Source organism: Rattus rattus, chromosome 8 (assembly GCF_011064425.1).
Source record: "Rattus rattus isolate New Zealand chromosome 8, Rrattus_CSIRO_v1, whole genome shotgun sequence".
NCBI classification, from domain to species: Eukaryota; Metazoa; Chordata; class Mammalia; order Rodentia; family Muridae; genus Rattus; species Rattus rattus.
Window position 1 is genome coordinate 36420617 of NC_046161.1, and position 27481 is coordinate 36448097.

Below are 27481 nucleotides of genomic sequence, written 5' to 3' on the forward strand. Positions count from 1 at the left end.
GGGAGGGCGATGCTTTGCCTGGGTTAACGGAGGTGGTAAGGATGCTGAGTTTCATTCTCCTCTGCTTTCTGTGTCATTGTGAAGACAAAAAGAAATGCTTAATAGGATGTTGGGAGCATGGATTGTAGGGATTGGCTAAAACATGTAAGCTTTCTCAGGAGCATCCCGAAAAGTAGTTTGTAATGTCACAAGCTGCTTCTGAAAATGGAATTATTCTGCCCATTAAATTTCCATTTGAAATCTTGTGTTCTGCAAAGGGGTTTCCATAATGAGGAAGAGCATCGTGCAGGCTACTTGGGTCTCTAGTGTGACTTAACAAGTTCAACATCACAATAGCCAGAGTTTTAGTCCCATTCATTCCAGTTAATTACTTCAGTGAGTCTGTTCAGAGGGAGAGAGACATGAAGCTGGTGGATATGGTAGAGACAGAGATGGAGCTGAAGGGAGCGAGACAGGGAAGGACAGAAGGGAGGGGGAGGGGAGGGGGAGGGGGAAGGGGGAGGAAGAGAGAGAGAGAGAGAGAGAGAGAGAGAGAGAGAGAGAGAGAGAAAGAGAGAGGGAGAGAGAGAGTCTTATCTTCTAAGACAAAAGTCAGAGCATGAGCATTTGCCAGGACTTTCTATGGTGTGCCCAAGCACTTCTGATATACATTCTTACTTCTAAGAATGATACACTTGAGTGATACATGCTCAAAGCAAAGTTTCACAATTAATTGTAGAAATTGAACTGAGCATACAAATTATGCAAATAGGCTAGTCTGCTTCCCCATTCAGCACTATGTCCCACGGCCCCATCTGATGCTTCCTTCAAATTAACCTCTCCTAAATGTTCAACCTCCAGGGCTGATTTCAGTGCTTCCTGGTTTCTCTTATACAGACTGGATAAAAATGAACCTACTTCTGTTTGACTATCTCAGTACACATCCCAACTGGATTTTCCCTCAGCGAGCACAGTGTCATGGCCCCATCATGCCAGCTGACGTCCACAGAACCCAAGGTTGAAGGTGAAGACTAAGGTGAGGAGGGAGGCTTAACACTACGTTGAAAATGCTCACACAAAGCAACTGACTCCTGTGGCGAATCTGATGGGATGCAACTCCCAAGCTGCCCTTGTGACCTGAGTCTCCAAATCCTCCATGAGGTTCCACTTTAAACATACAACAGATGCACACAAAGCCTCAGCGATTGGGGAAGTATATTATTGTAACCAGCAAACCAAATCTGAAAGCCTTAGGCAAGAGTTTTCACAAAGCACACTGAGGGAAATGCCAGCTTAGATGTTGATAGAGGTTTTGATTAGGGCTTTGCCCACATCTTAAGTAAATAAATCCTGAACCCTTGTTACCACCCAGAATGGTTTTTCTTGAATGGAATTATTACTCAGTAAAAAGATAAACATGAAAATTTGAAACAGAAGTCTTCTATGCATTTATATTAAACTACAAGAAATTAACTCAGAAAGGGGAGAGGGAGAGGCAACCCTACAGTGGTCCCTACTTCTTCTGAACACTCACACCCATCACTGCCTCCCAGCGTTTCCCTTGTACATCCCTCAGCCTGGGATGAGCTTTGTAGTCTCCTAGTGCCTGCTGATAAATTTCTCATCAGCATTCAAATGTCTACTTTTCTAGATTCAGCATCTAGCCCATCTATCTGTCTCTACTAAAACTCATCTCAACAGCATGGCCATTTTGCCTTAAAGTCATGACCGTGAACTCTCTAGGCTAATCAGTAATTGGGCAAAAAAATTCAACCCCTGGGCTTCCTCAGTAAAGTGACCATAATGATAACTGTGTCCCCATAATATAAGGAAAACTAAAGAGACAGCCAAATACAGGAATCAGTGACTACTTATTATTCTTTCTTCATACTTATAGATAGGTTACATGATTCATCTTTGTACTTTTGGCATCCAACATAGTACCTAATGCATTATGAGCACCTTGAAAAGGGTTTTGTTCATGTAATAAGTGAGTTATATGAAGTACTTCATATGCAATACTTCAGCCAATTCTTGAAGAAGGACTTTCCCAATGTGGTACCACAGGCTCCTTACCCTAACCAACTCACAAGAAGAAGGCAAGCCCAGGCTTACTTCCTTCAGATAAATGCCTTACTCAGTCTTCATGTACATCTGAGAGCCTGCCAATCACAGGACACCATTGTTCTGGGTGTAAGGAGGAACATGTAGCTAGATGGGGCCAATCAGATTGTTTCTGGTAAGGTTGCATCTTGAAGAATTGATAAAGGGGCAGAATATACCTGGAGCTATTAGTTGATGGTAGCATTACTGAAAACCTCGCCAACTCTGGTATTGAAATCCCAGCAGCTGTCCTAAACCAGTCTGTCCTGAAGCTTTTTGATGGCCTCCTGAGTCTGAGATTGGCACTAGATCTTTCTAGCCAGTGTCTTTGTAAACTTGAGAGAAGTTCCTGAATCAGAAGCAAATGACAAATTCATGTCTCCGACTTATACATGAGGAAAATCAAGCTCTGTGCTGAACTAAGATGATTCCCAAAAAGTCTAAAACATACAAAATTTGGTAATAGATTGTTAATGAATGCACACAGATTAATAATAAAACAATGAGTTGAAAAATAAAAAATAATAATATGGGTGTTTTGTGCACGGTACAAGAAAATGGACAAAGATCAAAGAAGTTGATAAAAAGTCAACATACACACAGTCATTAAAGACATTATTATGTGAGAGAATGAATATGTGTGTGTGTGTGTGTGTGTGTATGTGTGTGTGTGTGTGTGTGTGTGTGTGTGTGTACATGCATGTGCACATTGACTGATGGGATATTTCAGGATGAAATTATTTGAGGAAAGGGGTTTTGAGGCAAAATAGCCCAGGCTGGCCTAGGACTAGTGTCTTAATTACTTTTCTATTACTGTGATAAAACACCATGATTGAGACAACTTTTAAAAGAAATTGTCTAATTTGGGACTCAACTATAGAGGGTTAGATTCCATGACCTGATTTCATGGCCGGAAGCATGGGAGCAGACAGGAAGAAGCTGAAACTATAGCTAAGAGCTTACATCTGCTCCACAAACAGGAGAGGATAAGTAGGAATAGTGTGGACTTCTGAAACCTCAAAGCCTATGCCCAGTGACGCACCTCCTCCAACAAAACCCCACCTCCAACGTATTCCCAAACTGTTTCTCCAGTTGGAGGCTAAGTATTCAAATATATAAGTTGATGGGGGCCATTCTTATTCAAACCACTACAATGACCCAGGCCTGGGCATGAGACCCTAAGCTACCAGAGTAAGCTATTGTTTATTTGTTTGTTTTCATTGAAATGAAAAGTGTCCAAGGCCAAAAGAAACGAAATGACTTTTAAAGACAGTCTGCTTGGCAGATAACAACTGGAATCTAACCCAGAATTCTTTCCACTGGCATCAGGATTTATTGTAATCGTGAACTGCAGCTTGCACAAACTCTACATCTAGCAAACGAACCTTGAACAAAAGTTGGTGCCAATTAACAGCTCATCCATTGCATGATAGTGGCATAAAGGGGGTTTCTATTTTTTAAAACAGTTAGAGGCTTGGTGGTGGCTGGGGTGTGAGATCCAGAAATCACCTGGCTCAGTAACAGACAAAGTTTCCATCCCCCCATCAAAGCTGGGTGTTGGGCACCTTGATGTCCACCATGCCTGAAGCTGGTCTAATGATCTCTGTGGACTCAACTTGCCCATTCCTACAGTCAAGGGCATTTAGGCTGCCTGTGTCCCAGCAGCTCTCTCCTTTCACCCACACCCAAGGGCCTAACCATGAATAGGAATTCAAACAGTAAGATCAGCCATTCCCTTTGTGGTGCAGTCCCTGCCTGGCATTGTCTAGGGAAGACAGAAATCCAGGCTCAGAACCACCACAATCAGAGTTCTCCTAAGCCCCTGGCTCACTCTTCCCAACTCCTTTCTGACCTTGACTCTTCTAAGGGAACTCCTGGAACCCTCTCAGATTTCCATTTCCGAAGTTAGAATTCCCACCTGGCTGAAAAGCCACAGTCCAGGATCCTTGGACAGACACTGCTCAGTCCATCGGATGTCTAGATGAGCTCGTTGTGCACTATGCATGAATACTGTCTCGCTCCTCCAGGATTGTGACATCGGGACTGGATGGTTGCCTACTGCTTGAAGACACCTTCTGTCTTCCCTTCCCTTTCCCCTCCTCTCTTCCCTTCTCTCCTCCATCACATTTCTCAGTGTTCATCCTCTTGGCATCCATTGAGAAGTGCCGGGTCTCAGTTAAACGTTGACTGCTGTCTCAGAAGGCTATCAGTGCTCTTACAAAGTCCAGATTTACACATTCAACCAACTTCCCAATCTCCCATTCATGCAACGTTCTTAAAATAACCTTCACAAATGTATCCCTTGCTCCTAGGGAAACAAGGTTTACTCCCAATACCACAGGCCTCTCTTCAGATTGGTTGAGAATTGTGTTTTTAATGATATGCAAACGTCCTGAGTTAACATGTCCCCTTAACATGTGTTGCCAACACATGAACCTGTGGAGGACACATTCAAACTAAGGCATTCCCCAGCCCATGGCTCTCCTTCCCAACCTTCAGGGTAACAATGAAGCACTCCTGTAGAAAACGAAAGGTAGTCTTAAAATCCATTAAAGATACAGATCTGTCAGACGCCATGGCACCTGTCACTAGGGTGCCTTCCTACAGTGCATAGGTGCTTTTTCAAGTTGTCCATCTTTCCTTTATATAAACACCTGAAAGATGGTAACTGTTGTACAACTTAGGAGACCCAAATGCACCCCTCAGAACTAATTTGCTTGTGTAGGAGTGTTGTTTCTTACTCAGTGTGTCGAGTACATAGACATTGTCACTCATTATGGACTTTGACCACATTTAACCCGTACCCTCTATTTCTCCCCTTCTCCCCACTCTCCTCCCCTAGTCCTTTATCCAGAGTCCCCATTGTACTTTTAAGGTTTGTGTGTGTGTGTGTGTGTGTGTGTGTGTGTGTGTGTGTGTTGGCATCTGTGTCTGTGTGTATGTGTAGCCAGATGTAACTGTGTCTGTGTGAATGTCTACTTGTGTTTGTGTTTGTATATCTGTCTCTTTCTCTGTGGGTCTGTATGTGTGTCTGTGTTTGTGTACTAACATGTGAGTGTGTGTGTGTGTGTGTGTGTGTGTGTGTGTGTGTATGTATGTGTCTCTGTATGCATTTGTGTTTGTGTGCCAACATGTGTGTGTCTTTGGTCTTTATGTGTGTGTGTGTGTGTGTGTGCGCGCTCGCGTGCGCACGCGCAAGCACACATGTGTGCATGTGTGCATGTTTTCTAGAATCCACACATGATAGAAAATGTGACTTTTGTCTTTCTTAATCAGGCTTATTTAACTTAACATAACGATTTCCAATTCTATTTTCCTAAAAACAAGATACTATTTGTTCTTCTTTATGGCTGAATAAAATGACACTGTATACACATATTACATTTCCTTTCTACATTCAGCTGGTGACAGACTCCTAGGTTGATTCTGTAAGTTGGCTGCTATGAATACTGACACAATAAACATATGTGGGCTGACTATCTCTTTATTATGTGGACTTATACTCCTTTGGGCATAGTCTCAGGAATGCGTCTGTTTCCTGAGATGGGGGTCTCTTGTATAGCTTGGAACATGAGCTCCATCTGCTTTAGTTTCCTCCGTGCTGGTATTACAAGTGCATGTCACCCTACCTGACAACTCATGGAACTATTTTGCATAAAATGACAGCATCCTTCTCTTGAACTCCCATCCAAACAAATGCTTGTTTGGCCCCTCGTTACTGGCATTGCCCACATGGCTTTCAATAAATTCCACATGGTTGGAGATGACCATCTTCTATGAGAAAACTCATAATGGGATCCAATTTGCAGTTCAGAAGAACAGAACAAATAAAACCATCAGGATTGGATCATCAAAAACAGAAAAGGCAGGCCAGCAAGAGGGCTCAGCAGATCAGGAAGCTGTTTGCCAAGCCTGAGGACCTAAATTCAATCCCTGGGTTTCATAGATAGGAGAGAGAACTGATTCCTGCAAGTTAGCTCTCTCTCTCTCTCTCTCTCTCTCTCTCTCTCTCTCACACACTCTCTCTCACACACACACACACACACACACACACACACACAAACAAAACAAACAAATATCATAGAAGCATTTTAAATCTCTCTGCTCATGGAAGTTGATCACTACTGGCCAGCCTTTGAACATTATACCTGCCGTTGGTTCCAGCCTGGTTTTGGCTGCTTCCTGATCCACACCATGTGGACAGCATCACGTGTTCTTAGTGCCACAAACTACACATGTTGCCACCATGATGGACTCTTAAACTTTAAGCCTTTATTTTGTACTTTGTCACAGCAATAAGATGAGTGGCGGACACCCTTCCTAAAGTTCAAATGCAGTGATTTATCCAGTGAGGTCTCAACATGCATGCATTACACCAGTGGGCAGCCTTGGCATTTCCTGTCTTCTAGGTGGTAGGCCATTTCCCTTGCCTCAGAAGATAGACCCTCAGAGAAGTTCCACATGGCTGGCTATGAAGAAGAGATGCTCTCAGTCTTTTTCTCCCTCTTACTGTCAGAAGCCTTCCTCAGATCTATTTTACAACCCTTCCTTTTTACACTCTGCTGCTCCTCCAAGCCTACAGCTCCCAAATGCATTTCTGGTCTGTAGCCTGAGTCTCTGGTCCCTAAACCTGACATTGATTATCAACTCCAGCATAGCCACACTTACCTGATGAGTTTAAGTATCATGGCTTCTTCGGACACATCTTAAATAACAAGAGGTGGCTGTATCCCCAAGGCACAGATAGGGTAGATTGGTAAGTGTAAAAAAAATGCTCTCAGTGGCCGTAGAAGTCCAAAGCAAAGGCTCAAACTGAGAATGCTATTTGCGTTATGCTACCCATTAGAACCATGATGGTAAGATTCCCATAAGGGAAAATCGTGTTTGCAAAAGAGACATGTTTTCTCTAGTAAACTTGTGTGTACAACTTAGGGGCGCTTGGGGCAAATATTTTACTAGCAGTTGGAACAAGGCTACCTTTAGCTCTGTCAAATGCTCTCTTGCAAAATGCTTTGACCCTAAAGCATTTTAATCTTTTCCTGCTGGAGTTCCTAAGGGGCATCTTCTAGGTTGGGAGAGATTCTACTCTGCAAATCAGAGGGAGTTAAGGGTGTGTGTGTGTGTGTGTGTGTGTGTGTGTGTGTGTGTGTGTGTGTAGCCAGATGTAACTGTGTCTGTGTGAATGTCTACTTGTGTTTGTGTTTGTATATCTGTCTCTTTCTCTGTGGGTCTGTATGTGTGTCTGTGTTTGTGTACTAACATGTGAGTGTGTGTGTGTGTGTGTGTGTGTGTGTCTGTAAGCATTTGTGTTTGTGTGCCAACATGTGTGTGTGTCTTTGGTCTTTATGTGTTTGTGTGTGTATCTGTGTGTCCATATGTGTCAGTATTTGTGTACCTGTATATGTGAGCCTGTCTGTGTGGTCTGTTTGTCTGTGTGTGTGTGTGTGTGTGTGTGTGTGTGTTTGCATCTATGTCTGTGTGTATGTGTAGCTGGATGTAACTGTGTCTGTGTGAATGTCTACATGTGTTTGTGTTTGTATATCTGTCTCTTTCTCTGTGTGTCTGTGTGTGTGTGTGTTTGTGTACCAACATGTGTGTGTGTGTGTGTGTGCATGTGTCTCTGTATGTGTTTGTGTTTGTGTGCCAACATGTGTGTGTCTTTGGTCATTATGTATCTGTGTGTATCTGTGTGACCATATGTGTCAGTATTTGTGTACCTTTATATGTGAGCTTGTCTGTGTGGTCTGTTTGTCTACCTCTGTGTGTGTGTGTGTGTGTGTGTGTGTGTGTGTGTGTGTGTCCGTGTGTCAATTATTATAACAGGTCATTCTGTTCTGGTCCTTAAGCACTCTGGGATCTCTTGGTTTGGTTCTATCTGGTAACGGGGAAGAAGGAAGCCTTGACCAAGCAGGAATAGACGCCTTGCCTCTGTGCTGACAAGTCTTCATGCCGACAGCCTCGGGGGCCTGCAAACTCGAGTTCCCTTCTCCCGGGATCCCATTTCAGTACCAGTCCTCCCCGCCCAGCTGTCTGCAGCTGTGTGCCTTCCAGCTCCTCACAGCTGGCTTTTCAACTAGAAATGGTCTCTTTCTAAGACACTTTACCAGAAGGGATTGTCTCAATTGCACAGTATGTTGAAACCCTATTCTAAAGGCAGGGATTAAAGAAGACAAATTGTCAGATTAAATATAAAAGGGTTCCTGGCCCACTTTGTCCCACATGTTAGGTGCTTCCTTCATGACTGGGAGACATTCTCCCACACTCCTTTCTCTGTCTTCTGTCTTCATGCAGTATTGTGGAGAAGTTAGAACACTGTAGAGGCATTTACCCTGGGGAGTTCTGGTCATTTTTATCTGGTGAATTCATTTATGCTTGATGGTGCAACCATCTGTGAGCTCAGAAATTTACAGAGAAATTCACCCAGGGGCACGAATGCACCTGTAGTCCTATGTCTGCATACATAAAGCACGCCTCAGGGTACTTCCCACTACCAGCCTAAATGCATACAGTTCTAGACTGTGTAAGAAAGAATAAAAAGAGTTTAACCGACTTTTCCTCATGAGAACAATGTGGAAGTTAACTCTCAGGTTTGTATTAGCTAGGGTTCAACAAAATAACCACACCAGAAGTCAAGGCGCAAACCATGCTCCAAGCTGTGTCTTCCCATTAAGTCGGAGATTGTTTTTCTCATCAACAGGAGGCCCACAACTTACGCTCAGTTCTGCCACTTCTCTTCCTTCCTCTCCTTGTTATCCCCCCTTTTGAACTCCAACCCTTATTTCCTAGTCTTCCCCTTGTATGGTTTTGTTGGGACAGGGCTTCGTGTAGACCAGGCTAGCTAGTTGAACTTCCTATGTGTTCTAGAATGACACTCAACTCCTGAAGTTCCAATCTTTCTACTTCCATTTCTGGGAATTACAAGGATTTGGAAACACTCATATTTCCTCTCTCTCTCTCTCTCTCTCTCTCTCTCTCTCTCTCTCTCTCTGTCTGTCTCTCTGTGGTGGGGGGAGCTGTGCATGTGTGCATGCATGCCCACATGTATACAGGTATATAAACTACACATGCTTTTTTTCTTTTTTTTTTTTTTTTTTGAGGTAGGGGTCTCAGCAAACCTGCTTAACACTGACTTGGCTATGGTGGGAGAACAGCATCCCAAGAGAGTCCTCCTACCTCTACATCCTCAGACCTAGGATTGGAAGCATGCACCAGTGTACCTGGCTTTTCCACATGGGTGCTAAGAATCTGAACTCACGCCCTCGCCCTAAGCTGGCAGTCATTTTATTAGTTAAGCCATCTCCCCAGCCATGACTGACTACAATCTCGTAATACAACCTTCCTTTAGTTGGATAATGTAAGAATAAGTCCACTTTTCTAATTCTTCCCAAAAACATCTTTGAAACTGTTTCCCCTCAGACTCGCATCTAGAAAAGGGAAACCTAGGTCTGAGGAGAAAGACAAAAGACCTTCTCTGGCAAAGTCATGGGACCCTCCATGACGAATCTCATCAAAGCCATTTTGGAATCTGGAATTATTTGCCTGTTTCCAAGGGAGGTGGAGTCCTGAGTTACTCCTTAGGACTTCCCCTGACGATCCTCTGTGCCCACTCTGTCGAGAAACAGAACGGATCAAACGAAAAGGAGGGGGCAGCTGGGGGAGGAAAGGAAATGAACTCTGAGAGAAAACAACAAAGCAGGTCTGAGTTCCTAGCTTCCAGAACCATGGTGGGTAACGTTCCCTTGACTTGCTGACCCTGTGCCTTCCCAAGCATCTCTCCAGCCCTTTCCTGCACAGCTCTAAGTTCTGTTCCCCCTGGAAGAGCTCCAGTCTTAGCAGATTCCACTTACATTCCTTCCCTGACCTGCTTGGGGAAGGAAGGGTCAGGTGGGACCCGGGGGAATGGGAGGGAGGGCTGCCTGACACACAGCCCTGGTCTGAGCACGACTAGTTTACATTGATTTATTTGAGTTCACCTGGAGCTGCAGATTGAAATGCCTGAATTCAATGCTGCCTCCCCGGCAGACGCCAAGCCAACTGACCTTGGCCTCACGATCTGTCTAACCACTTGGCACTATTAGCTTGTACACTCTGCTTAGACTGTGAACCTTCAACTTCTCCTTCCCTGGTTTGTGTTCCGTGTCACTAAAATGCCTTATTGCCTGGGTTCAGATCCCTTCCTCCTGCCCTTCCGCTTCCCAGCCATCACTGTTGCTTGCCTGCCTGACTTCCTGTCTTCTTTGTTTCTGTTTCTTTTTTGTTTGCTTGCTTTTGTTTTCCTCAGCATCGGGAATTGGACCCAGGGCTTCCCACACATTAGGCAAGTACTCTACCATTGAGGTACAAGGCAATTCTTTGACTTTCTCAGGAGGTTGTGGGAAAGCCAACTGGGAGCCCCTGGATCTTGTTCAGAGACGCACCATCACCAAAGTGGAGCTAACGAGAGATGGCAAGATGTGGAGAGGAGCTGTGGTTCAGCCGATTCTACCTAGAGAACAGAATTCTCTCCCTAGCACCCCTTCACTCTATTTGTTGAAGTGTCTTCAGAGAGTTAAAAGAGAATCCCCATTCCAGTATTGTCCCAGTCTTCCCATCAAACTCAGACTTCAGGTACAACCCTTCAGTATCAAAGGTGCTTGCCTACTGGCCAGTCATCCCCAGGTACCTTTATGAGTGTCCTTCTGGAGACTTTTTCCTGGCTATGTGCACCACGGCCAAGTTGTTTAGTTGACTGCCAGCTAGCATTAGTGCTGGGCTTTTTTTTTTTTTTTCTTTTCTAGTTTGGGTGCTTTGCTTGGCTTTGCCACTTCTTTTTAACTACTCTTGAGTTTACCTCCCAGAGAACCCAGTAGGCTTGTCAGGAGTCCCAGTCATAGGAATGACGGTCGCCATAGAGGACACTTAGGGAGCCCCTTAGCTCTCTGAGTCTCGTGGACTGAGTGTCTCTCAAGACACTGCCTCAGTTATTCCAAGTGCAGTACCTAGTGGAACTTTTACACCTTTGAATATTTTTCACAAGTCCAACCCACTGAGAAATCATTTGTTCACTATCTAGCGCCTTCTGCTGTCTGGACTGATGGACTCCTTATCGAGCTTGTGGATTTTCAAAGGCTTTCAACAAAGAAGGATTTCATGGAGTTTGTCTTCAATGAGCTTGTCACATCCGTCATTCATATGCACTTTCAGTCAGGCTATGATTGCAGTTGCTAAATACTCTCTGTGTATCAGGCACTTAACGAACAGGCCTAGTCCCCCACCGCCTCCCCTCTAATCCTACAAGGTGGGGGCTTCATGAGTTAAGTTTACAGTACAGTGTCTGTGTTTGCTAGAACCTTGAAAGAAAAAGAAACAGTGGTTTTTCCTACCCTTCTGTCTACCGTGTAGCATACATCCCCAGCTCTGCACACAGTGGACACACAATTAACAATGAGGAAGATACTTTCAAGTCTAAAGATCCACAAGACATTTCCAGTTTAGACAGTGACGACGAGTCTGCAGGAAGCTATCGGTGAAGTAAGTCTGAAGCGTTCCATTGCAGATCTTGGTGCTATGGCTGGATCTACACCTATTATTATGAAAAGAGAGTCCCAAATATTCACCTTCCTCTGTCTGGGGCCCAGATCATGTACCTCTGAGTATGAGAAAGAAGGTGTGTGTGTGAGTCTGGTACTAGGCAGAAGCCACAAAGGTGAACACATGCTAGGTGTTTGGTTTTTACTAGGCCACAGCCAATGGTTTCACATTCGTAGTTGTGCATATGTAGCTTTGATTTCTATCGCTGTGATAAAAACACTCACCAAAAGCTACTTGGAGAAAAAAAGGTTTATGTCATCTCACAATGCCCAAGTCACAATCCATCCCTAAGGGACATCAGGGGATAAACTCGAAGCTGGAACTGAAGCAGAGACCATGGAAGAATGTTGCTTACTGGTTTGTTTCCCAAGGCTTGCTCATCTTGATTTCTTATATAATTCAGAACCATCGACCCAGGGCTCACACCAACCACACAACGATCTGTTCTCTTCTACACCAATCATGAATCAAGAAAACGCCCCCCCAAAAGACATGCCTACAGGCCAATCTGATGGAGGTAATTCTTCAATTCAGACTCCCTCTTCCCAGGTGATTCTAGTTGTATCAATAACTAACCAGCACAATAACCAAAACAAACAAACACAAATAAAAAAGCCCCACAGGGTCAGCCGATATTCTGAGGTGAGGTGGTGCTGCTGTTGTAGACTCTATGTGGCATGCATTTGCCGGTAGCTGTTGGGGTATTTCTGAAGGGCGTCTCAGATTTCTGTGTATTTCTATCTGTACCTCAGCAGTAGATCTACCCCCAGCTTTAAGTAGATAAGGGGTCTTCCTGCAATCCACTGTGGTTAATTGCTTTGGTCTTACAGAGCTTTCTAGTCCCAAGCTGACTAAGACTATGTCTGCTTTCATCCACTGACCGACTGCTGACTACAAGAGCTGATGCTGAGAGCAGAATAGAGGCGGGCAAGAGAAGGGCATCTCTGAGAAGACTCAGAGACTATACCAAAGAAGGCTTGTCTGGGGGAAATGGTCTGTGTGCATAGTGTTTGTTTCTGTGTTTTATAGGGTATTTTTTTTACTTTTCTTATTGCTGTGTCAAAATACCTGACACAAAGTGACTTAATGTCAAAAGGGTCTATACTGTCTCAGAGTCAGAGGCATACAGTCCACACATCAGGAAAGGCATGGTAGGAAAAACATGAGACAGTTGGATGCACTATGCCCACGGTCAGGAAGCAAAGAGAAATTCATTCAGGTGCATAGCTTACTTTTTTCTTCTTGCGCAGTTCAGGAACCAAGCTCCTGAAGTGAAGCTATCTACATCTAGGGCGGCCCTTCCCTCTTTCGTTAGACTATTCTGGAAACACTCTCACAAACAAACCCAGAGCTGTGTTTTCTTGGTGTTTCTAAATCCAGTCAAGTTGGCAGTGAGGATAAAACGTGACGTGCTGCAAAAGCCAGAAGAGACAGCACAGCAGGACAAGCCCTAACACCGCTGAAGCTTCCAAACACAGAGGTGGGCACAGCGGAGAGACACGATGCAGCACCCAAGACACACAGCAAACGCGATTTTAAATAGGTAAATTGAAAACGCAGAGTGTGAGCTATCTCCGTCTACCTAAGACGAAGCCAGACTGTGAACCAACACAAAGAGCCAGAGAGGTTGAGTGGACAAAAGAGATGACTTCATCGCTTTGGCAGGACTTCCTGGAACTTTTCTGGATAAAGAATCCATGTTAATTCCCCAAAGGAAAGAAAACAAGATATTGTCGGCAATGACCTAAGAGTACCATTTCACTGTTCACCCTCAAAGTACTCAGGCAATAGGGTTGCCGTGTTAAAATGTTGCTTGTGCTGCCCTCTCTGACCCATTCTCTAGATCTAGGAGGAACACGTCCACGTGGACTCTCTTTGAGCTATTTTTCTTTCTGGGCCTCTGTGCTCCAGAGAAGCAAAGTAATCTAGACCTGCCGGACGGCTTTGCTCCTTTGTATTCCCAATTAGGAATCCTGGGCCTCTCACGGTTCAGCTTCCTGCTTTACCTAATCAATGGACAGAGGAAGATGGCCAAAGTAACTCTCAACGTGGAAAACTCAAGGAAAAGATGTGATGGCTTTGAAGAGAAGACAGTGTGAACAGGGAATGAAACTGAACCAGGAACTCTAATGCAAGTCCATCAAATGCAGGCTAAAAGATGAGGTTAGAGGGCTGGTTGAAGAAAAGCCCAGTGGTCTAAGATAGGGGAGGAGGGCAAAAATTTTTTCCTACATCAATAACTGTGATTGATTTTTGCTCCACCAAAGCACAAAGAATACTTTTTATTGATTTCTTTTTGTTTTTCCAGTCTTTTTTATAATGTGTATGTGTGTCTATCTGTATGTGTATGCGCATATACATGCAGGTACCATCAGACACCAGAAGAGGGCGCCAGAGCCCCCAGAGCTTGCGTAACAGATGGCTGTAGGTCACTCGGCATGGATGCTGGAAATCAAACTCTAATCTTTTGTAAGAGAAACCTATGCTCTTTAACTGCTAAGCTCTCTCTCTCTCTCTCTCTCTCTCTCTCTCTCTCTCTCTCTCTCTCTCTCTCTCTCTCTCTCTCTCCCAAAGAAGGCTTTTTAAAAAGATTAGGGTTGGAACATGCAAACTGTGATTAGGAGTTCAGCCTTTGTAGGAGGAAGAATGGATATAGAGGCCTGGCTCTACTTCTCACTAGCAAGGTGGCCTCAAACCCATTGCTATGCTCTGAGTCCCTGTCTGTGAAATGACCATGACCATTTCTACAACACAGAGTATGTCCACGTGTCAGCGGCCGTTAATACTACTCCCACTGTGTGCTAGTCTACTCCCACTGCGTGCCTGCTTTTGGTTATTCATTACTGTGCCCGATGTCACTCAGTGCTGATCAAAATCCATTATGGCTTGGCACTCTGGGCTCTTAGCATGCTCTTCTCAATGCCAGGACCGTGATCCACTCAGTCCCTGTGTCTGGCAAATGACTACAGATTAATATAAAGGTCAACAATCTTTTGTTTTATTTGATTTTAGATTTTTTCCCCCTCACATAGGGTAAAGGAGAGAAAAAAATCTTAACACTGATTAGGAGGTTAAAAAAAAAAAAGTTCTGGATGCCAGAAAATGAAAATCTTTTCTCTGGAGATGCGCATGCCTGTCACAAATTTTCTTGGCTTGGCAGATCGCCAGTCATGATCACCATTTTTTGTTTGTTTGTTTGTTCTCTGAAACTGACCTGAACTCTAATCTAAATCTTGGAGTCAAGTCGTAGCTTACCTTCACCCTTCTCGTACTGTGAACGAGTCCACTGAAGACCCAGGTTAGAGTATTTTCTCTCTTAAGCTTTATGAATTACAAACAAGAACAACACATGAAGTGAGGTCTCTTGGTATCTGGGTAATGTGCTGTCTCTCAAACCTACAACAAAAATACTGGATTCTATCCTTGTCAAGATGTTCCCTCTACCGTCTGCTTAAGTGCAGCCCCACTGGCCAAACAAGTGATTTATTTATCGATTTGGAAAATATGGTTAGCAAGATGATTCATCACCTGGATGACAGCTACTGGCTTCTCCCTGTGTGCTTCTAATGGCCTTAGGGTGGGGGAATAGCTTAAATCAAAACCTTCCTAATTACCTACCACAATCCTCTTGGTTGTAGTGGTCCTGAGGTTTGAGGATCTGTTTGCTAATGCTGTGATACCAGAGCTCACACTGAACTTGGGTTGTTACAATGCTCCAGAGGGGACCTGAACCATGGCAATCGGAGACCTCCCTCCATCATGCCAAAATAGCCTACGCCTTTAAGGGCTCTTTTTAAAGCCAGAGAGTTCTCTCTGATCCTCCTTAATAAAGTGCCCAGGCAGCGGTAGTAACAACGCTCCCCTTCCTTATTTGAGATCTGTGCAGTCTCATTAAATTTGATGTGTCACAGAGGGCTTGGGTATGCGAAAGGCAGGCTGCAGGAGCTGGACGGGAGGCTGCCAGCTTTACTAAGGAAACGTAATTCATTACGCCTTTTCAACATGGACGCCCCTCCCGCTTCCTGCTCCATTGATTCCCCCTCCCCTTTGCAAGTAACGAGTGAAGGGCCTGCTCAGCCTGCAGATTTAACCCTTATTAACAGCTGTTTAAATTAGAGATGCAGTTTGATGGAGAGATGGGAGCCCCTCAAAGGAAACCAAGATTAAAGCATGCATGAGACTGGAGCTGGGCTGTTGGGACAGCATCCCCACTACCCCCCACTAAGGAGGGGCTAGTGTTGCTATTAAGTAGTTTATCTAAATAATATGCTCCTGTTTTGGCATGATTAAATATTCATGGCCAACTCTTCTATCTCCATCACCCCCACTCTTTCGCAATAGTCATAGAAGAAGGAAATTTTGCTGGACTGTGCAAAGCAAAGAATCCTAGGACAATAACTAATGGGTTTGCCTGCTTCCCCCTTCTTGGGATTGATCTGAAACTACTCTGAAACCTGGCTGATTCCAAGCACCTTTGAGACTTGGGGGTGAACTATTGGGTTCTCTTGAAGCAAGCCGCCTGTTCTGGAAGCAGAGTCCACAAGACAGAAGACAAGGTTCACCTTCCAAATGCTACTACGGATTCTGTGAGATCATTTCATTCACCGGGCCCATAAACTAACCTGGAAGCAAAAGGACAAAGGTAGGGGCAAGACGAGGGTTAAGGAGCACCTGCATGTCAGACAGGCACATCAAACCCACAGTCACGGCTATGAATTCTGCCCAACAGAAACTAATAAACCCAAAAAATGTCTTTAAAAAATCCTAGTGATATGTATTATTTACTCGATTGCTCAGATCTATACTATGAGCCTTGTACGTGGCAAGGTTGTGGTGTTGGCAATTTCGAAGGTCAGCAAACCGCCTGACAAAAACAATTTAAGGGCTACTTGGGCTCATGCCCTTGAACCTATGGTTCATCATGGCAGGGGGAAGCATAAAAGAGCTGCTCACATTACATCCAGGTTCTAGAAGCCGAGAGCCATGGGTGCTGGCTGGTACTTGGCTCTCTCTCTCTTGTGCACTCAGCCAAGCAGTTATACATCCCTCAAAAGAAGGACATGGGATGTCGCAGTGGGTATATCACTAGAGAAAACACTTAGCTTCTCTTGATGGAAAAGCATGTCAGGCTAAAGAGGGTGTGGGTAGAAATGAGGAATCTACTTCAAACTCTAAATAAGTCTACGTTGATAAACTCTAGACTCTTCCATGTTCCCCTAGAGAGCCCTGTCTTCTATCTAAACAGACAGCGACCACCAGATTCAAGGCAACAGAAAGACATTGAAAACCGTCCACTGGAACACAGGTTGAAGGTCATTCCTTCGTGCCCATAACTCTATTCTCCTGGCCTGCAGTGGCTAACTCAAATAAATCTAAAATAGAAACAAAATAAGATGGTCCTGGGTTTAAAGCAGGTTGTGTGTTAACTGTTTCTCTATTTACATGTTAAAGGAAAGGATGTTAGCTAACTGGCTCCTTGTTTTATCTTCAACTTAAACATGTAAGAAAGCTTTTTTCCTTCTTGTGTCTACAATCTATTGTAGTCCCCAAACCTCAATATGCATTTTACCTGGTTTGGTGGAGAATTTTTATGGTTATTTTAATTATTTTTAATGATGTGTAGGCATGTGCGTCTGTACGTAATCTTGTGCATGTGAGTGCAGATGCCCTTGGAAGCCTGAAGAAGCTATCATGTCCCCTGGAGCTAGCGATAAAGGCAGATGTAAGCCACCTCACATGGGTGCTGAGAACTGAACCCTGATCCTGTGGAGGAGGAGTAGGTACCCTTAGCCTCTTAGCCGTCTTTCCAGGCCCCTCGCAAACACTAGAATAGTAGCTCAACTCTCTGTGTTCCTAAAGTAGGAAGTGAAAACAGAAGAAAGCATGACTCCATCCGTCTCTACCACCTCAGTTCATTTTAATGGGTACCACCTGAGTTCGTCTGAGAGGCTCAAAGCATAGGCAGTGTATTGTCTGCTTTCCTCACCTTGTGATGAAATACCTGACAAAGGGGATTTAAAGAAGGGAGGGCTGTTTTAGCTTAAAGTTGAACGGATTCAGTTCATCATCGGAAGAAAGAGGCAAGATCCTGAAGTAGCTGTCATTTCGCATCTACAGAAATGAACCTGAGTGAGAGGTATTCTGGTGTTCACCTGGTTTCCTCCTCCCATCCCCTTTATATGCAGCCCACGAGACAGTGTTGTCTATATTAGGTTGAGTCTTACTTCCTCAAGTAAAGCCCTCTGGAGAAGCCCTTGCAGACATGCCCAGAGGTGTCTTCCAAGTGAGCTTAAGCCCAGTCAAGATGATGTCAAAGTTTAGCAATCATATACAAGGCATGCCACAAATGGTGTTTTCTTCACAGTTTTGAAGAATTTACAATGTCACAAGAGTTACTCCTGACTAGCCTCCGCCAAGAAGTGTTAGATGCTATAAATATAGGCCTTTTACTTTCTCATAAGGGGCTTCCCAAAAGAGAGGAAGCAGGAAAATAAACTGTAAGTTTTCGATATACCTCACCTCTGGGGCCGATAGGGAGAAGTGTGTACAGCAGGAGCTGCCAGGACTCTCTGGTTCAAAACAACTGTCCAGGCAGAAGGGAGACTTGGCAAGAAACTCCTTATCATGATCTCACACTTGAACATGTGTTCATATGGAGAAACACAACCTTGATTTTTCTGAGCAGCCTACCCTTTCTAGCACATTCAAGTCTTACTTTGCAAACATGTACAGCATAAACTAGGATAAGCTGCATGAAAAAGGATACAGTGCATGAAAAAGGACACAGTGCATGAAAAAGGTCATGCAGCATGAAAAGGGAGCTGGTTAAGTACAGGCAACTTTCCTGCCGAACAAGGAACCCACTCCTCCAATGGCTGGGAAGTGTGCTACATGGATGCTACATGCCTACACCCATGGGCCTCACACTGGAACAGTCCCGTGACCTCCCAGAACAATTTGTAGAGTGACACAAATCAAAGCAGAGCACAGGGAAGAACAAACTTGTTCCTGAGGCTCTGTATCGTCCCAGGGAGGTGCTGAGGACTTCCTGTATATTGCTCATCCAATCGTAGGCACAGTCCTACAGGGTTAATTATCTTTTATTCCTCTTCCTCCTTTTTTTTTTTCATTTACAGAGGAGTTGAAGATCCTCTTCCAATCCAACTGGACTGAATAGGACTGAGATTACAACAACGTATATAACTTTGAAGCCACTTTCTTTCCACTCCATAAGACAGTCTCCAATTGCATGCTGGAAGCTTAGAAGCCATAAAGTTATACGTTACCAAATTGCAAATATGGTTAAGAAAAGAATCTTGATTCTTAGTTCTGTGACCTTTCCACCAGAGGGACAAATGTGTCCACTTCAAAGAGGTTTCTTTGTCCTAATGACTTTGACTTTTTAAAACAATGTATATTTTCTCTCTTTTTAAAGATTTGTCTTATTTCTATTCATGTGTGTGTGTATGTGTGAGTGCGCGTGCGTGTGTGTGTGTGCGTGTGTGTGTGAGCGAGCGCGTGAGCATGCGCCCACAGATGTCAGAATAGGAGGGTCAGAGCCCCTGAAACTAGAATTAAAGATGGTTGTGAATGCTAGGAACTGACTTTAGTCCTTGGCAAGAGCAGCAAGGGCTCTTAACTGAGCCATCTTTCCAGTCCCCCTGTTGATGTTTAAGTCTAACGTTCTCTTTTCATAGCTCTTAATGCACTGCCATATGTCAGACACAAACCATAGTATGCAACAATGCTAAAATAAAGAGTATCAATTGTGCAAGCCATTCATTTCAACTTATTACATATACATGTACACACACACAGAGAGAGAGATAAAGGTAGAGATATAGATAGATAGATAGATAGATAGATAGATAGATAGATAGATAGATAGATAGAGATAGAGAGAGGGAGAGACAGAGGGGGGTGGGGCCACATGCACTGTCTACTGCACTGTCTGTACATCAAAGCCCTCTGGCTAAAAACAAACCCTTCTAGATAGAGTCAGGCCATTCTCTTGTCCTTCCTCACAACTTCCCCTGTCTACCTTATATCACCCTTTAGTATAACCCCATATACCAATCACCATTATGATAGTAAAACACTAAGAAGCCATCACCAAAGCAAAAACAGGCATCGACAGACATAACACAGCAGATGGGACCTTCAGATTCCTTCCATGGAAGTAGAATGTCTAGGTGACTAACACAGCCTGGATCCCACAAACCTTGCCCTCAATCCTCATACTTACAGCTCCTGCTTATGTACCTGCCCTACATACCTGGCTTCTTTCCCCTTGTCCCCATTCAGTCAATCCCACTCGCACCCCCCCCCTCTCTCTCTCTCCTAACCTCTTCTTCAGTGTGCTGTGGAATTCTGCCCTGTTTAATGAATACACTCTCATGGAGCCACAGGCCCTTACCCAAGCATTCTTTCCACCCACCACCTAAACAGAAACACAACTTTCCCTTAATTATACAATGAATCTCAAACTGCTTCCCCCATATCCACCTCAAAGAAGCTGATTTTTCTTCTCCAGTCCCCATTCATGAACAATTACACTTGCTTTCAACCACCCTTGCAGGGCATTTGTTCTGTAGCTGTGGCAGATAGACCTCCCTCTCCACAGCTCTCATTCAACCCTTGATGAGTTGTTGGCCCTTGAAACACTGAGTACCTGTTGCTATTCCATCAGCACCTTAAGCTTGTGTTGATTGACAGTTGAGGATCTTAGCCTCTCAGGGTCTTAGTCAACTCAACATCAATGACATTCATTTCCCCTCTGCTTCTAATCACAAAGCCAATGGATTTCAAAACATGGTCCTTGGGACCAATGGCATCAAGAAGCATCTGGAAACATGTTAGAAATCCTGTCTTCAAGTTCTTGCCTAGACCCATTCAGAGTCCCAATGGGGAGGAGATATCAATCTTTGGTTTAACAGGCTCTGGGTGATCCTGAGGATTTGGATGATGTGAGGGTTGATAGTTCCAAGGATGAATACAACATAGTCCGTGACATCAGTTCAAATGTTTCCACTCTATGATCCTTGTGTTTTATCCATATTTCGATTCCCTAATATCTGTTCCTTTGAGATTTATCATGCATGGCCTGGCAGTGTAGAACTTTCTCAGGCCTCCTTTAGTTTCTTTCCCCATTGCTGTGATAAAATACCCTGACAAAAGCAACTTAAGATAGAAAAGGTTCATTCTGTGTCACGGTCCTACATCATCATCAGTTATGATGGTGGAGTCACAGTAGCAGCAGGAGCCTGAGACACCTGGTCACATGGCATCAGTCAAAGAGTGGAGAGGGGTGGATACATGCTGCTGCTCCACTCCCTTTCTCTAACTTTGAAGCCATAATCCTAAATAGGGGATGGTGCCACCCACAATGGGCAGCTCTTCTAACTTCACCTAGTGTAATCAAGATATAAACCCATGGCATGCCCAGAGGTCTATAAGTCAGACAAGTCTAGATTCTGTCAAGTTGGTTGTTAATAGTAACCATGACAAAGCCTCAACTTTATCACATATGGACCCAGATCAACCATATCCACAATATCTGTAAGCCTGAAACTGCTTTGTCAAATATTCTGATAGAATCAAAGAATATGTGATAGGATCTAAGCTATTTACTCTTTTGTGCTCATATGCTATACTCTTGGCATAAGCATGGGCAACTGTAGTTTCACATCAGCTACTCTATACACTTTTATACATCATCTTCTATACACTTTTACGAGAAAGGGCATATGTTAGATGATTCTATAGGATGTTACTAGGCCTGTATTCTCTAGATTTTTCTATCAGAAAAAAGGGGGGGGCATTTTCCTAGCTTTAGTATAAGCCCTTAGTTTATACCCCTACTCTCTGTTTCATGCATATTTGTTACTATCCCCAATATACATCTGCTTTCTTCAAGACTTTAATTTCCACTTAATCTCCCACATTTGGGAAAAAATGACCTTGATTATAAAAGGAGATTTTCCATCCACCACTCTCCTGCCTTTGTGGATACTCTTCCCGAGACTGAAATAGGAGTGACTTTACTTTTCTTGTATCCTTGGAATTCCCTTATGTTCCCACCATGCTCCATACGTATGCCAGTGAAATGTGCAGGGTCTCTGAGAAGTTCGAGAGTATGCATTGGCAATGGTGACTGATGTCATAGGTCAGAAATAGGTCCCAGATACCAAGGCCTGAAGGAAAATGCTTAGCAGTTACAGATAACAGACTTCAGGAGAGAAATAAGTACAGAAGGAGGGCTGTGGGTGGTTAAGACAAGGGTAGGAAAGAGGGAAGAGTATGTACAGTCAATTACTAAGAGAAATTTAGCCATGCAGTCAAAATCAGAGGAGGAATGTGCCAGAGAGCTGAGGGCTTTGTATATAGATGGTCTACCCTCTTAGACCCGTGCTGGTTCTGTGTGAAAGGAAAGCACCCATCAGGAAATATCTGTAATGGGCAAAAAAGCAGAACAGAGAGGAGACCAAAACAGTAGTAATCTGCCAATAAAGATAGGTAGAAACGGAACTGTAGTAACTCCCATAACCAGCAAGACTGAAATTCACAGGAAGATGGCCACTAGGGTGAAGATTTGGTGCCGTAGGGGTGGTGGGCTCACATCAGCTGCTCTCTACCTATCTTCTGTACTCTTCTACAAGAACGGGCATGTGTTAGACCATTCTATAGAAGGTTGCTGGGCCTATAACTTCCAGATTTTTCTATCAGGAAAAAAGGGGACTTTTCCCTAGCTCCAGTTGAATGAAGTAGAGATCATGATTTGCTCAGTCTATTTTGTGCCCAATCCTGAAGTTATAAATAGGGGAGAAGACATATATTATTGATAGTCCACATTAGAAACAAACAGATGGTCATAGCAGTACATCTTCAGTCCCCTGTCAATAATGGTGGTGCTTTGTCCAAAGGGTTAAGGAGAAATGGTACTTAGGGACAGAATAACCATCAACAAATGTAAGGAGACAGCACTGGGAAGGAACAGAGGCTTCTCTCTGACATTGTAATGGGTGTATGTTCTGTATATGTACATGTGTGTACATGTGTGTTTTAATGTAAATGTACATATGTATAAGCATGTATGTGAATGTGGTCACATGTATGTATGTGTATGTCTTAGTTAGGGTTTCTATTCCTGCACAAAGCATCATGACCAAGAAGCAAGTTGAGGAGGAAAGGTTTATTCAGCTTACACTTCCACATTGCTGTTCATCACCAAAGGAAGTCAGGCAGGAGCTCACACAGCAGGGCAAGAACCTGGCTGGAGGCAGGAGCTGATGCAGAGGCTGTGGAGGAATGTTACTTATTGGATTGCTTCCCCTGGCTTGCTTAGCTTGCTTTCTTACAGAACCACGACTACCAGCCCAGAGATGGCACCACCCACAATGGGACCTCCTACCCTTGATCACTAATTGAGAAAATGCCTTACAGCTGGGTCTCATGGAGGCATTTCCTCAAGGGAGGCTCCTTTCTCTGTTAACTTCAGCTTGTGTCAAGTTGACACACAAAACCAGCCACTACAGTGTATACAAACACACCCACAGCTAGCAATTCTCTGCCAAAACCTGCAAAAGTATATCACAGCCTGGGTTCTCTGCAAGCAAGCGCTGAGACAGTTTGGTGTGTAAGATGATCATGGGGATTAGCCCAGGTGAGAGGAAGAAAGAAGCCCCACTTAGCAGTTGAAGAAAAAAACTGTAGTACAGGCTGCCTCACCACCCACTGGAGAACTGCAGAGTGTTACTGGCCTGTGTCATTTTACATCAGATAGAAATGCTTGGGCCAAAGTGCCCAGGCCTTGAGATGCCTGGTATACTCCATACCTGACTGACTATGGCTGCCCAGGTAAGATCTGGTGTTAGCAGACAAGCCCTAGAGTGGAGACAGACCCAGATGCTTTTGACAGGTTGACTTTGGTCTGTCTTCCCCGTCACTAGGAGGCAAACTTCCTTTAAAGAGAGATCCAGAAAATGTATTTCATATCTACCACAGTAGAGTAGATAAAAGTGCTACATTACATAACATAACAAAGGACATGCCACAACGTGGCTCTTTCAGCATAGCAGTGCTATTAGGGGATGAGCCAAGCACAGCACAACACAACACAACACAGCACACAGCACAGCACAGCACAGCACACAGCAGCCCAGCACAGCACAGCACATCACAACACAGCACAGCACAGCACAGCACAGCACAGCACGGCACAGCACAGCAGCACACAGCACAGCACAGCACAGCACAGCACAGCACAGCACAGCACAGCACAGCACAGCACAGCACAGCACAGCACAGCACAGGATATCAGGAGTCAGTTTAGCTTCCAATGAACACATAAAGAAGAAACTCCCAACTTCGATATGAATAGGTGCATGGAATTAAAGTATGAGCAGATACCCATCCACCCACCCCCACCAAGCCCTGAGCAGCGGAAGTAGAGTGTATTTTTCCTTCCCTGACTCTTCCCTGGCCTCTGCCTGGTTTGATCTCTAGAGGAAGAAGATAGCACTGTACAATTTATAGGCAGCGCTTTTTCAAGCATTTGGTCTCAAAGAGAGAGATAAAGTTCTTGCTTTGCCAGCATGAAGACTTGAGTTTGACCCCCATGTGCAGTAGCGCACACTTAGAATCCCAACAATTCCGAGGGAACAATGGGACTCCAGGTAACGGCAGATCTCAGGGCTCAATGGCCAGCCAGCTTAGCCAAACTGGTACGCATTCAAGTCTGAGACTATGTCAAAGTCGGTCAATGGCGTTTCTGAGGATGACACCCAAGATTGTCCTCCAGCCTCTATAGTCATGTACACCCATATACAAATGTACACACACAGATAAATACAGATGCACAAAAATTAAGATAAAGAGAGAACTTGTTCTTTGTGAACACTACTTTGGGAGGGGTCCAAAGGAAAAAAAAATCTCACCTACCATATAAGAGAGAAAAAGCCCTGAGAATACATAAAGATGAAAAGGAACCCATCTGGGCCCAGTCCTGCAGCCTTCTCCCTCACAGAACACCACACATGTGAACTAAGACTAGGCACCACCTGAATAGCAGTGGATTCCAACCAACTGAACACTGCTGGAACCTCATGTAACCGTGCCAACAGGGGGATGGCAGTGTTCAAAGCCCCCACTTTTGTGGTGCTTGGTACATAGCAATGGCTAACTGAAATTGTGGGTAACAAGGACATGGCAAGTCCTTGAGCCCATCAACAGGAGATTAAACGGTCATATGCAAGGACAACCCAAGGGCTGGTGAGGGATGGTCAGAGACTAACAAGTAGAGAGTCGGTGATCAGAGTGGAAAGTCCATGTGGCAGGTCTGAGGTGACTCCTGCTGGGATGAACACTGCTGGGTTCCAGGTTCCTAGTGAAACAGAAAATGAGGTGACAGCTGACATAAGTAACCAACACAGAATAAGATTCTAGATTCGAGAATGAGAAACACTTTGGATAAATGGTGGAACCTTGGCATTAGGGAAAATGGGACCAGCAGTAAGGACCATCAGGGTCAGGTGGCCAGGATGTATGATTGTCAAGTCATCAGCATTGTTATACCTGCTCAAACAGGGCTGTTTTCATGTATACCTCATTCAGTATCATTATGAAATAACCCTTTTATTGGTTTTTTTATTGGATATTTTATTTACATTTTAAATGTTATCCCCTTTTCTGGTTTGCCCTCTGGAAACCCCCTCCCCCTGCTTCTATGAGGATGTCCCCCCTCCCACCCATCCACTCCTGCCTCCCCACCCTGGCATCCCCTACACTGGGGCATCAAGCCTTCCCAGGACCAAAGGCCTCTCCTCCCATTAATGTCCAAGGCCATCCTCTGCTACATATGCAGCTAGAGTCGTGGGTCTCTTCATGTGTACTCTTTGGGTGATGGTTTAGTTCCTGGAAGCTCTGGGGGTTCTGATTGGTTGGTTGGTATTGTTGTTCTTCCTATGGGGTTGCAAAGCCCTTCAGTTCTTTTAGTCCTTTCTCTAATTCCTCCATTAGGGACACTGTGCTCATTCCAATGGTTGGCTGTGAGCATCCACATCTGTATTTGTCTGGCACTGGCAGAGCCTCTCAGCTATATCAAGCTCCTGTCAGCAAGCACTTCTTGGCATCCGCAATAGTGTCTGGGTTTGGTGTCTGTATATGGGATGGATCCTCAGGTGGGGCAGTCTCTGGATGGCCTTTCCTTCAGTCTCTGCTCCACACTTTGTCTTTGTATTTCTTCCCATGAGTATTTTGTTCTCCCTTCTAAGAAGGACTGAAGCACCCACACTTTGGTCTTTCTTCTTCTTGAGCTTCATGTGGTCTGTGAATTGTACCTTGGGTATTCTGAACTTTTAGGAGTACTACTCAGCTATTAAAAGGAATGACTTTCTGAAATTCTTAGGCAAATGGGTGGACCTAGAAAATATCATATTGAGTGAGGTAACCCAGCCATAAAAGAACACACATTTTATTGTTAATGTCAGTGGAAACAACCCAGTCCCAAAGATGGAGAAGAGTGGATTGGCCATTCCTTTTAACTACTCTTAAATTAATTTGATTTTATTGTCCCTTTCTATTTTTGTCCACTCTTCAGTATAGAAATTGAGTTGCTTTGAATTATGCCTAGTACATGCTAGATGACAAAGACTTGGTGAATGAGTGAATGAATAAATGAATGAATGCATCCTTTGGAACCACTCCCTGCGATCCTGACATCTCTCATCGAGACCTCTGCATCTCCTCTTCTCCGTGTTTTACTCCCCATGCTCCTGGCAAGGGTTACCCCATGATTATATCCTCCTTGGCCTCCTATGAGTTGGCATGCTGTCCATTACAAATCAATCCGATTCTGCTTTTTCTGCTCTCCCTGGCTGCATCTCCAATGCCCAATTCCTATCTGCTGAATGAATGAACATGGCTATTATTAAACATTCCAACAAAGCAGAGTCTTTCCTATGCTGTCTCTTCTGCCCAAGAGACCAAATAGTTGTATCTATCATGCATTTGGTGCTGTGTTCCAGAAGTGTAAAGTGTAACCCTTCTACTTAAAGTCAAGCTATGAAATTGCTTTTATACTTCCTTTTATTTTCTGTCTATTCGTATTTTGTGTGATTATTTGTTCTCTCTCTCTCTCTCTCTCTCTCTCTCTCTCTCTCTCACACACACACACACACACACACACACACACACACACACACACACACCCTGAGGATAGGGTAGGATGCGATGTTATCACATCTTCCTGTCTGCAGGAGCTGGAGAGAAAGCTCGGCAGGGTGTATTCTCTCTTCCAAAGCCAGCTTCCCCCTGCTGGGCAGAAGACACTGTGCCTCTTCTTCCTCTCCACCATTTGATCTTGACAGTGCCTTGGAAGAGGGATGAACTATTGCTTCAGTCCTAGTACTGGAAGAGGGGAGAGAAGAAGCACTGAGGCTAGAATTTACCTCTCAGCAGGACAGAGGAGCTGCACCCAGCTCAGCCTTCCCCTGTCTACTGCAGACAATTCACAATCAAATGCTCTCATTTAGAAGGCCATTCGCTATCTCACAGAGGCTCCTGTTTCAGATAATTACCTTGAGAGCATCCCTAGACTGAAGCACAATACTCTGATAGCCTCCCCTGCCATGGAACTTTACCTTTATGAGGGAGCATTCTCTACACTGGCAACCAATCTCATTCCCCAACTCTGTGTCTCTAATTACTTGGAGCAACATCCTAACATTATGATATTTAGACATAGGCCCTATGTGACTGGGCTATTAATAGACTTAATGTAGCACCTTCGGAATGAAAATAAACTATCAGCTACGGGGCTCATCCTCAAAGT